General features: G+C 32.0%; 1 non-coding gene across 1 annotated transcript; it reads left to right on the top strand.

Annotated features, from left to right (window-relative positions):
* The first annotated feature begins 8189 nt into the window (after positions 1-8189).
* LOC139851224 (small nucleolar RNA R71) lies at positions 8190-8296 on the top strand. The gene has a single exon (XR_011760579.1). It is a non-coding gene; the product is annotated as a small nucleolar RNA R71 (small nucleolar RNA).
* The last annotated feature ends 5448 nt before the right edge of the window (positions 8297-13744 follow it).

Here is a 13744-nt window from a genome sequence, read left to right as displayed (position 1 = left end):
CCTCGTCCGAACCCCTCTCTACCTGTGGATGGGTGCCCTGATATTGTATTGGCATATTGTGTCTCCGAGTTAGTACCATTGCACCTTAATAAACCTGCAATCCTATTCTCTCGGCTTGTTCCTCAATCTCTACCATCGGACCCCCTTGCTCTTTATCTACACCTAAATACTCTCCAATGAGAGTAACAAAAATACCTCCCCCTATAATACTTCCTGCTTGCATTCCCTCAACAACTTTAGAAAGATAATGGCCAACGCAATAAGGAATATTAACAAAGCTCCTCGGGTCTCGAATACACTTAAGATAGAATAAATCTTTTTGGGTCATTTTCTCCTTGTTTCTACCCCGTTGTGTAATCGAGTTCGCTAAAAATCTATGTATTACCCGGAGTTCTGCCCTGTTAATATCTAAATAGGAGTGTCTTCCACCCCGCGTGAACTCATTAAAGTTTGACATACGCCTCCATATGGCATTAGCTTCAAAATCTCTATCTACCCTCTCACCTTCATAAATCAAAGCTGTACAATTAGGTGATAATAATTCAACGGGGGTGTAAATCTATAAAGCCCTAGCCATGTCCAGCATGGACATCCTGTATATCCTACCTCCAAGTAAAAATCTAAGAAAAGTCCTATCGTCTATCCTATCTACATCCTTATTTAATGATATAGTACTCATTAATTCAACACACCATTCTTTATATACAGGCCTACGAATGGTAAACAAACATTCTCAGTTAGGAAAAGAAGAGTTTCCATACCTTTGGATTAGTAACAGCCTAACTGAGTTAGCTAGGTTGACTTCTTCCAAAGGTCTCCAATCTATCACCCTTGGTACCTCTACATTTTTGGTGTAAAGCTTGAATTTGTTACTTTGATACGTCGGGTAATCTATCCAGTTTCGCTCAAATCTCAGATTGGGATGTAATTCCTGTTCGTGAACTCTTGAGTTTATTATTAATTGATGAGGCGGAAATTGTACGTAGGCAGTAAAAAATTGTAGATTCGGTTCATAATATGGTAGGTGTTGATTATGATGTTGCTGCTCTTGTTGTGGCTCAGGCTACAGCTCAGGTTGTGGCTCTTGTTCAGGTTGTCTAGACGATGATGCACCGTCAGTATCTGTATTTCTCTGCAAAACATATTAAACACAAAATTTTGTGCATCCAAATATGCATTTGTGTTAGCAAAATAACAGATTAACACAATTTGAATAACATGCTTAATTAAAATTAAACTTATACACATTTTCATATTTTTATCAATTCTACAATTTTTCAAATAAGCATATATGAAAATGTATACAATGTTCATAAGCATTCAACTCAAATAACATGTTAAAATAACCATTATTAGCAATTAAACAAGTTTCAAATGACATTCATATCAAAATAATCAAGTTCATGAATTTTAGACATAAAAAGTCCACTTTAATGCTCAAAAATCATGTTTAGGATCAAAGTTTTGATCATTTAGTAACTTAATCATGTTACACTACTTAATTAAGCATGAACTAACAACAACATTTGGCCATAACCTTTTTATATCAAAAAGCCCCAATTTTGCTCAAGAACACAAACCCTAGATTACTCAAAATTTTGAAGTTTAAGGCTTCTAATCATGTTAAATAGCATCAATCTTGGTTATTCAATCATAATATACAAACAATTTAAGCACAATTAGGATAGAATTCATCAAAATCAAATTAGGTTAAAATATGCTCAAGAATACTTTAATTCCGAATTAAAGAGTGTTTAGATGTAGAAATTTACCGTTCTTTTTGAAAAACTTCTTGGTAGGATTCTTCTCATCATTATATAGCAACAAATTTGATGATTAACGGTGAAAAATCGTTTTGTGTGTTTTTTTTCACAGAAAATAATGAGAGTGTGTGTTTGGGACTGGTCTGTCGACCAGTTTATTCTGATTTGGAAATTGCTCCCTCCGCGACTGCGGTGGGATATCCACTCACAAGCTCCGCGACTGCGGTGTTTTTTTTATTTTATAAAACCTTTAGTAATAAAACAATTAATGGAGTAATTTTTAAAATTTTGTTCCTTTCTTTGGGTTGAGGTCGTTTCGGTACGTTTACCTAGTTCGTCCCTCGACAAAATTTTAAATTTTTTTATTTTAAAGCGATTGTTTTAAAAGCAAAGATTTTTGAGATTTTTTTTAATGTTTTTGGCATACTTTAAATCAATAAGATTAAAAATAATGATAACAAAATTTCTCGTCCCGCCCTCGGGTAAAGCAATTTCGGTTCAATGACCTAGTCTTCAACTCACGACGAATTTTAGAAATCAATTTTTTAACTTAATGAAATAAAGTAAATTTTATTTTTAAATTCACACCAATCTTAAATTTAAAATGCATAAAATTTCATATAAATATTATTAGTATTTATATACATTAGTTTACAAACTTACATTTAAAAATAATATAGTTATATATTAATTTAGAAAACAAGGTTAAAATAAAAATCTTTTTGGTCTTTTATCCCACTTTAATCAATCAAATATTAACAAAAATATACGTCCCTCTTTTGGGTAAAGTAATTTCGGCTATATTACCTAGTTTTACTCCTGACGAATTTCTGAAATATTTTGGATTGATTGATTAAAGATATTTGTACTTTATGAATAAACGGTAAATTTCGCAGTGATGAATTAAATTTTTGTATGATATCAATAATTTCGGTTTATTATACCTAATTTTATTGAATATCAATTTGATACTTTATAGCGAACGATTGAGCGTTTATTAACAAAAGGTTAAAAGCAATAAATAAAAATAAAAACTGTACATACTTACCTATGAGATAAAATTCTCAGAGACCTGCTTTAGTTAACTCATAGGAGAGTCGTTCGATTTGGTTTTCTATAGCTACATTTTTCAATAACTTCTCTTTTAAACATATGAACGGTCCTTCTCTGCATAGAGTAACGAATTCAGAATTGGAATGTGTTTGATTGTTTGAACATTTCCCTTCATGTGACCATTTTTCCCATTTATGACATCTTTCAAGGTGTAGTGCTCTTCTTTTTGTTGCGGATTTTGATTTTCCTTTACCAAAATGTGTCTTATGATGATCTTTCATGAGTTCTTTCCTTACTTCGTCCATTTTGCCTCTTATGAATGATACCAGTTCACTCGGGAAGGTGTTATTATTACGTTTAGTAATCATAGCGTGTAGTAGTAGACCATGGTTCAAATCAAAGGAATTCTTCATATCGTAAAACCTAAAAACACAAAAATTCAGAATGGAGGGAGAAGACTAGTTCTTTAGGGTCTGCTAGGGAAAGACCATTCAGATTTCATTCTCGAGAACTACACGAAAACAGAAAATCTAACTCTAGACAACATTATATTATCCTTTAAAACATTTGAATCTCCCCACACTTAGTTAGCTGTGGTATCGAACTTGTGATTAACTTCATTATCAACTTCCATCGGATCATGTATGTAATGTTTAACTCTATGACCATTAACTTTAAATTCAATCCCGTTTGAATTTATCAACTCTATTGTTCCATACGGGAAAACTATTTTGACTATGAATGGTCCAGACCATCTTGATTTCAATTTTTTAGGAAATAGCTTGAATCGTGAATTGAAAAGAAGAACTCTGTCTCCTTCCTTAAATTCTTTTGAACTTCTGATTCTTTTATCATGCCATTTCTTCATTCTTTACTTATAGATTAACGAATTTTCATATGCATAATGTCTTAATTCTTCTAATTCGTTTAGTTGACTTAATCGTAGACGTCCAGCTTCATGCAAATCAAGATTACATGTCTTCAAAGCCCAAAATGCTTTGTGCTCAATTTCTACTGGAAGGTGACATGCTTTTCCGTAAACGAGTTTAAAAGGTGTGGTTCCATATGGAGTTTTGTAGGCTTTTCTAAAAGCCCAGAGTGTATCCTTCAATTTCATGGACCATTCCTTCGGATTTGATCCTACAGTTTTCTCTAGAATACGTTTTAATGCTCGGTTGGTATTTTCAACTTGTCCACTTGTTTGTGGATGATAAGCGGTTGAGATTTTATGAGTTACTCCATATCTTTTGAGAACTTTCTCAAGTTGTTTATTACAAAAATGAGTACCCCGATCACTTATTAAGCTTCGGTGTTCCGAACCTTGCAAAAAGACATTTTAAGAAGTTAACTACAACTCGCGCATCGTTAGTTGGGAGAGCTTGTGCTTCCGCCCATTTAGATACATACTCAATGGCAACGAGAATGTAGAGATTATTATGAGATTTTGGAAATGGACCCATAAAGTCAATACCCCAAACGTCAAATACTTCACATACTTGAATGACGTTTTGTGGCATTTCATCACGTTGACTTATTTTTCTGGTCCTTTGACAAGCATCACAGGATTTACAAAGAAGGTGTGCGTCTTTGAAAATTGTAGGCCAATAGAATCCAGCGTCGTAGACTTTTCTTGCTGTGAGTTGAGGCCCATAATGCCCTCCTGTTGGTCCTGTGTGACAATGGTTTAAGATTTGACTAGCTTCATCCCCGAATACGCATCGGCGGATTATTCCATCGGGACAACTTTTAAACAAATATGGATCTTCCCAAAAATAGTGTTTTATATCACTAAAGAATTTCTTTCGTTTTTGGTACGACAACCCTTTTCAAGGAATCCACATACTAAGTAGTTTGCAGAGTCTGCAAACCATGAACTTTCACTATAATCGATCTTCAAAAGATATTCATCAGGAAAGTTATCTTGTATAGCCGATTCATTTAGAACTTCTAATTCGGGATTTTCAAGACGAGAAAGATGATCAGCGGCGAGATTTTCTGCTCCCTTTTTGTCTCGAATTTCAATATCGAACTCTTGTAAGAGTAAGATTCAACGGATTAATCGTGGTTTGGCATCTTATTTTGAAAATAGGTATCTAAGAGCAGAATGATCAGTATAGACCACCGTTTTAGCTAGAACGAGATATGAACAAAATTTGTCAAAAGTAAAGACAATAGCAAGGAGTTCTTTTTTAGTAGTTGTGTAATTCGTTTGTGCTTCTTATAACGTCTTACTAGCGTAATAAATAGGTTGAAATCGTTTTTCAATTCTTTGACCTAAAACGGCTCCCATTGCAAAATCACTTGCATCACACATGAGTTCAAATGGCAGATTCCAATTTGGAGTTATTATGATCGGCGCATTAGTGAGTTTTTCTTTAAGAATATTAAAAGATTTGATGCATTCATCTGAAAAGATGAATGGAGCATCTTTTTCAAGGAGTTTGTTCATAGGAGTGACAATTTTAGAAAAATATTTTATGAAATGTCGGTAAAAACCGGCATGCCCTAGAAAACTCCTAACTCCTCTAACATTGGTAGGATGTGGAAGTTTAGCAATTACATCTACTTTAGCTCTATCCACTTCAATTCCTTCCTTTGAAATTTTATGCCCAAGAACGATGCCTTCTTTAACCATGAAATGGCATTTCTCCCAATTAAGTACTAGATTTGATTGTTTGCATCTAATAAGCATTCGTTCAAGATTAACTAGACATGATTCAAAAGTATCACCAAAGACTGAAAAGTCATCCATGAAAACTTCCATGCATTCCTCTATCATGTCGTGAAAAATCGCCATCATACACCTTTGAAAGGTTGCAGGGGCGTTGCATAGTCCAAATGGCATGCGTTTGTAGGCAAAAGTACCATAAGGGTACGTGAACGTGGTTTTCTCTTAGTCCTCGGGTGCGATTGGAATTTGAAAGTATCCAGAGAAACCGTCAAGGAAACAATAATAACTATTCCCAGCTAACCTTTCCAACATTTGATCAATGAAAGGTAAGGGAAAGTGATCTTTTCTGGTGGAGTCATTTAATTTTCTATAATCAATACAAACAAGCCATCCTGTTACAGTCCTAGTAGGAATAAGCTCATCTTTTTCATTTGTGATGACAGTCATGCCACCCTTCTTAGGTACGCATTGAACTGAGCTTACCCATGGACTATCAGAGATTGGATAAATTAAACTTGAATCGAGCAGTTTAATTATTTCTTTCTTAACAACATCTTGCATATTAGGATTTAGTCTTCGTTGGCATTGCACATATGTTTTATGACCTTCTTCCATAAGGATTTTATGTGTGTAATACGAAGGACTTATTCCTTTAATGTCATGAAGCTTCCATGCAATAGCTAGTTTATGAGCTTTTAGCACAGAAATGAGTTGAGATTTTTCATTTTTCGTAAGAGAAGACGAGATTATTACAGGTAATTCAGATTCACCATGTAAATAAGCGTATTCCAAATGGTTTGGAAGTGGCTTTAACTCTAATGTCGGTGGTTCTTCTATCGATGATTTGTATCGATATTTGTCTTTCTCTTTCAGTACTTGAAGTTCTTCTGTTGTTGGTTCGTATTCATTAGCCATGAGTGTAGCTAACATTTCAGCTTCATCAATTGGTTCACTTTCTTTTCCTAAAGAACATTCTCATGTTCCTTGTAATTCTGGAAATTCTTGTAATAATTCTGCATGTGAATCTATGGTTTGAACATAATAACATGTATCATCTGCAGATTGCGGTTGTTGCATGGCTCTATCAACAGAAAAGGTAACACTCTCGTCCTCTATACTTAGGGTCAATTTCTTACCAAACACGTCTATTATTGCTTTAGCCGTGTTTAAGAATGGTCTTCCTAACATAAGAGGAACTCGAGAATCTTCTTTCATGTCCAGAATAACAAAGTCTACTGGAAATATTAAAGTACCAACTTTAACTAGCATGTTCTCCATTGCCCCTCTAGGATATTTTACTGATCGGTCGGCTAGTTGTATACTTATTCGTGTTAGTTTCAATTCTCCGAGGTCTAGTTTAGTGTATAATGAATATGGCATTAAATTTATACTAGCACCTAAGTCTGCCAATGCTTCTATTGAACTAAGACTACCCAAAAAACATGGAATTGTGAAACTTCCAAGATCTGATAATTTTTCTGGTATCTTATTCAATAGCACTACAGAACAATTAGCATTCATAGTAATAGCCGAGAGTTCTTTCATTTTCTTTCTATTTGTTATTAGATCTTTCAGGAATTTAGCATATCTTGGCATTCCTGAAATCACATCAATGAAAGAAAAATTGACATTTATTTGTTTAAACATATCCAAGAATTTAGATTGCTCGAATTCAATTCTTTCTTTTCTCATTTTACTCGGGTAAGGAAGCGGTGGTTGGTATGGTTTAACATAAGGTTTTGCCTTAACGGTGTTATCTTCATTAAAATTTTCAACTACCGGTTCTGTTTCATTCTCTTGCTTAGGCTGTGGTGCCTGTGTAGTAGGAATAGAGTCATCATAAATTACAGGCATTTCAGGTGGTTTGAGTGTAATACCACTTCTTGTGGTAATGACTTTAGCTGTTTCATTTCGGGGGTTAGCATTTGTATCGCTGGGTAGACTCCCTGGTTTTCTTTCACCTATTAACCTTGCTAAGTTACTTACTTCTTGTTCCAGATTTTGGATAAAAGCTTGTCGATTTCTAAATACTTGAGCATTTTGTTCATTAGTTTGTTTCTGAGATGTGAAAAACTGCGTTTGAGATTCAACTAGCTTTGACATCATGTCTTCTAAATTTGGCTTTTTATCATCGGTTTGTGGGGGTTTATTTGGAAAAATAGGTCTTTGCTGGTTGTAAGTATTATTAGATACTTGTTGATTGCTAGGACCTTGTTGGTTGTTGTATGGAACATTTCGGTTATAATTCTGATTTTTGATTGTTGTTTGGTCTTGGCAGTTGATAATTATTTTGATAATTATTTTCAGACCTTTGGTTTATATATGAAACATTCTCTCTTTGTTCTATTGTTTGTTCAATACTGAGACAATCTTTTGTCAAATTTGGTCCTCCACACTACTCACAACTAATTCATATTGCGTGAATATCTTTAGTCATCTTTTTCATTCGTCTCTCGAAAGCATCTAACTTTGCGAAAATGAAATCAAAGTCATGGCTAGAATCGGCTCTAGCCGCTTTAGATGAACGAATGATATCTTTTTCTTGGTGCCACTCATGTGAGTGGGATGCTGTGTTATCAATAATTTTGTGAGCTTCAGTTACGGTTTTCCTCATAATGGAACCACCAGCTGCTGTGTCGATGTCTTTTCGTGTAGCAACGTCGCATCCTTGGTAGAATATTTGCACTATTTGATAAGTATCTAAACCGTGTTGAGGACATCCTCTTAACAACTTTTCGAATCTTGTCCACGCCTCATATAATGTTTCATTTGGCTTTTGCGCGAACGTAACAATTTCTCCTTGAAGTCTCACGGCTTTAGATGCCGGAAAGAATATTTTAAGAAATTTCTCAACTTAAACATCCCATGTATCAATCGCTTCTTCAGGTAATGATTCTAACCAATCTTTGGCTTCTCTCTTTAAAGTCTAGGGAAATAACATGAGATAGATCTGTTCATCCTCAATTTCTATGATTTTGAATAGAGTACAAATCCTATTAAAGGTTCGAAGATGTTCGTTTGGATCTTCTTTTGGTGTACCACTAAATTGGCATTGATTAGTTACCATGTGTAGGATTTGTCCTTTGATTTCATAATCTGGTACATTAATGTCTGGTTGAGTAATGACATGACCTTGGCCAGTGCGTGTAGCTCTCATTCGATCTTCCATAATTAGAGGTTCCTGATTTTCCATGATTGAATTTGTTGAATTTGAATCACTAGAGGATTCTGATTTAATGGTTTCTTCCTCTACAATCTCTGGATGAGTAATTTGTGGTTCAGGAGGAATGATTAGTGGTTCAGGATCTCTGAATTGTCCCTGAATATCCTCCGGGTTCTCAATTGTGAGGTTGGGTTCAAAAAATGAATTATCGGAAATTTGAATTGGAGTACTTGTTCGACTAGATGATGATTCTAAAGAAAAATCAGTGGCGACAATATTGGCTAGATGTCTTGATCGAGTTACAGGTGGTGAACGTATGAAAGGTGGTGAACGTTTTGCTCGGTGCATTCACTGAATATCCTATTAGTTATAAATATAAAAATTATATAAGTTATCAAATTAATAGACTTTTCTGATTTTGCCCACGTTTTGAATAGCCAATAGATGCAGCAGGTAGTCAGGACCCTTTAAATCGGAAGCCCACAACTCATCACTAACAAATCCAACTATTACTACGAACGAGAAAATTTTGGATGTCTATCAATTTAACCGCTTAAAATAATTTTTCGTCGAAATTTAAAGAAGACTAAAGAAAATTCTATGTCCTAAAAACTAGAGCATAGAAATGAAAAAGAAAAAGCGCGTCGAAAAACAAGAAGTCGAAAATAAGCGTCGAAAAATAAAAGTCGAAAAATAATCTAAAACTTATAAATTAAAAGTTTACGTCTAAAACTTAGCGTCTAAAAACTTAAAACTTAAAAGTAGAAACTAAAGTCTTAAATCTAAAGGTATTAAAGCTTAAAAGGAATTCTAAACGAAAAACGGCAATTACTTAAATAGGTACTAAAATCTATTTAAAACTAAAGCAATAAGCGACTTCGTAAAATTCTAAAGCGTCTAGATCTTAATCTAAAGAAAAAGCACTTAAGGGATTTTACGGCAAAACCTAAAAATCTAGAAATATAAAATAACTACGGCAAAAACTAAGTTTGAAGTAATTACGAATGATAAAAATACAAATTACGATTGAACGATTAAAAAGATACAAAATATAAAAAATAAAACTTAAAGTTATAAAAATAAAATTTTTATAAAAATATTATTTTTATATTATTATTTTATAAAAGTATTAATCTATGATTAATAAAACTAATTAAGATTTAAAAATACCAAATTAAATAAACTAAAACTAATTATTATTAAATATAAACCCTAATTACTAATTAATTAATAATAATAATTATTAAACACAAACCCTAATCGTACGACTAAGGATCAGAACCTGTCAGACCTTCTCATGCGGTCGCATGAGATTGAAGCAGTGCAGCCATGCGATCGCATGGCAAGCAGACTCAAAAATTGCAGGTTCCATTTGTTTTTTTTTTTTATTTCTATTTTCTGTTTTTATTTTATAGATAATATAATTTAATTAAAACTTATATAAAAAAATTACTTATTAGTTTTTGTACCTAAAAAAAATAAAAACTTTTTAATTTAAACACTTAAAAATATAGATATATATTTTTCTCTTTTTATATTTTTGTCTTTAAAATTTAAAATATATTTTTACAAAAATAGATTAAAACTTAATAAAAATCTTTTAATATTGCGTTTCGCTTCCGCGTGTTCCCCGACAGCGGCGCCAAAAATACTTGATGTGTGTAGAGGTGTATACGAAATACTATTTTTTTGTTACGAAATACTATTAAATACGATACAATTTACACAAGTTATTTATTTATTTATTGAATGGATATACCTAAACCTTGCTACAACACTTATAGGCAGTGTACCTAATCGTAGAGTAGTGTAGTTTTTAGTAAGTCCGGTTCGTTCCACAGGGAGCTAGCTGAGTTTAACGCTATATTTTTATTAACTATATTTGTATGTATGTGTATATATATATATATATATATATATATATATATATATATATATATATATATATATATATATATATATATATATATATAAGTAGTATTATTATTATTATAAAAGGGGGGTTTTACCGTTTAATGACTGGTTTGTCGATTTTAAGTCCTAATGCAAAATATTAAATATAACTTAATTTAAAGCGTAAAGTAAATGACGATAAAAATGCGATAAAATAAAAGTACGATAATTAAAAGTGAAATAAAATAAAAGTACGATAAATAAAATGACGATAAATAAAAGTGCGATGAGATATAAAATAAAGGAATTTTGCTTATTTAAACTTCCGTAATCATGATGTTTGACGTGTTGATTTTAATTTATTACCAAGGGTTAATTGTCCTTTATCATGGATTATTCGATATGTCCATCTGTTTTGTCCATAATAGTCCATCGGTCATAATTATAAAGTGCGAGGGTCTTCGCCAAATTAACCTTATACCCGAAGTCAAATATTCCAACTAATTGGGGATTCAAACTGTAACAAGGTTTTAATACTTTGTTTAATGAATACACCAGGTTATCGACTGCGTGTAATCCAAGGTCTTAATACTTTATTAACAATTACACCAATTACCCTTGAATGTAGTCCACCCCTGTTTTAATGAGTCCATTGACTATTAATCCATCCCTGTGTCCGGTCAAATGAATAATTATTGGTATTTATAAATATCCCGCCCACCGTACCCAGTCAAGCGTATGTGGTTATATATAGATACGTCAAATTGTAACCTTTATATTAAATTAAGAAGATATCATCTAGCTAATTAAATATAAAGCCCATTAATAGCCCATAGTCCAATTTCCACAAGTGTCGGTCTTTTGTTCAAACCCCAATTATGGTCCAAAGCCCAATAACCCGTCTTTAATATTTAGTACAACATCACGATTACTTTGGGTTAAATAAGCATAATAATAACTTAGCTACGAGACATTAATTTAAAAAGGTTGAACATAACTTACAATGAGTATTAATCGCGTAGTGTTACACGGACAGAGTTTCGACTTAAAAACTTAAAACATTCGCTACTATAACCTTATTATTATTAACTTAATATTAAAATTATAATTATAAAATATAAATATAAATAAATAATTGAGAGAGAGCAGAGAGTAAGATTGAATAAGGTGTAAATAAAACGTCCAAAATACGCTGCTATTTATAGATGTGGCTAGGTCCTGGGTGCCATGCGATCGCATGGGAATAAGGCACCCATGCCATGCGATCGCATGGCCTGCTTTTCCTGCTCACATGTCGATTAAAACGTGGGCTGCTGAGTTTTATTATAATATATAATATAATATATATAAGTTTATATAATTATAATTATATATATATATATATATAAATATATATATATATATATATATATATATATATATATATATATATATATATATATTATATTCTTGTGCATAGTTGACTTGTAATTTTAGGCCCGTTGCGTTGCGCATTGATAGTTGGCTCAGGTATCGGTTCCAGATTTTCGAACGTCTTTTCGTACGCTTAGATATCTTGTACTTTGCGTTTCGCGACTTGTACTCTTGTAATCTTTAGACGTTTCTCATCAATAATTTGAACCACTTGGATTGTACTTTGTACTTTTTAGCTTTTTGGTCATTTGCGTCTTCAAATCGTCAAATCTGTCTTTTGTCTTCACCTTTTATTATTTAAACGAATATTACTTGGAAATAGAACAATTGCAACTAAAAGCTTGTCTTTCTTGAAGGATAATGCTATGAAATATATGTTCCTTTTTAGCATTATCAATATAACATATGTAAGGCGATTAAATCTCAAACAAAATTTGATGTAGCTAATTTGTTTTATAATTATTATAAAACAAATTATAATAAACTGTATGATATTCCACTCTCGTGCAAAATTAATTGATTTTTTTAACGTTTATTTTTTTAAATTTAAGAGCTCGTGGTGTTGACAAATTTTAAAAGTTCTTTTAAGTTCAAGAGCCCGTGGTATTGATAATTTTTAAAAGTAGTTTTGGGTGGTGTTAGTAACTTAACGTCTACAATTTCTTTTTTATTTCTAACTATTAATATCTTTTTAATTATATATAAATTATACACTTTTCTAGGTTTTAAAGCTCGTGCTTTGCACAGTGGTAAAATAATCGTGTAAAATTAATTAATTTTTTCAAACAATTATTTTTTTAGTAACCCATAGTGTTGACAAAATTTTAAAGTAACCAATTAAAAAGTTATTTTTGGGTTAATTGGCTTATTAAATTATTAAATGTATTTTAAGTATGTTACACGGAATATATGGTACAGTTGAAATGAGTGTTTGATCTAATCTCTAGATTTTGGGTGTAAATGTTTACCATATATATGTGGATGGTGTACGTGGAGTAAAAAACAAGGGGTAAATATTATATATTAGTTGTGGTATAAGAAACATATATATATGTAAATCTATATCTATAGGTATGTATTAAATTATAATTAATAATTAATTCAACTAAATCACAAAATGATACTTAAGCAAAAATCTTTTTGATTTACATATATGTGAAATATATGGTATAGTTGGAATGAGTGTTTGATCAAATCTCTAGATTTAGGGTGTAAATGTTTACCATATATTTGTGGATGGTGTACTTGGAGTAAAAAAAAGGGTAAATATTATATATTACTTGTGTTATAAGAAACATATATATGTAAATCTATATCTATAGGTGTATATTAAATTATAATTAATAATTAATTCAATTAAATTGCAAAATGACACCTAAGCAAAAACCTTTTTGATTTATATATATATATATATATATATATATATATATATATATATATATATATATATATATATATATATATATATATATATAGGGGTAGGAAGTATAGACAAATATTACATAAGACAGAGCTCTAACCCTTGCTTCAAGAAGTATAGGCAGTTTTTTTAAAGCTTACAAAACCTGTTCTAATTTATAGTAAACTAGCCTAAGCTTTGAAAGAGTGTGCTGTGGGGGAGAGGGAGCAGAGAGAAACCTCAGAATGAGAGAGCTCTGAGTTTTCTGAATGAATGAAATGAACGTCTAAGGGTCTCTAATTACAGTAGAAGTGAGTCGCCAATTTTGAGTCACGTGTTGCCTGTTGCTAAGCACGGGTTATCAGTTACAAGCTCTGAGTCGCTATTTA

This window comes from Rutidosis leptorrhynchoides, chromosome 5 (genome assembly GCF_046630445.1).
Source record: "Rutidosis leptorrhynchoides isolate AG116_Rl617_1_P2 chromosome 5, CSIRO_AGI_Rlap_v1, whole genome shotgun sequence".
Classification (NCBI taxonomy): Eukaryota; Viridiplantae; Streptophyta; class Magnoliopsida; order Asterales; family Asteraceae; genus Rutidosis; species Rutidosis leptorrhynchoides.
The sequence above is the reverse complement of the archived record's forward strand: the minus strand, read 5'-3'. Positions and strand labels throughout refer to the sequence as shown.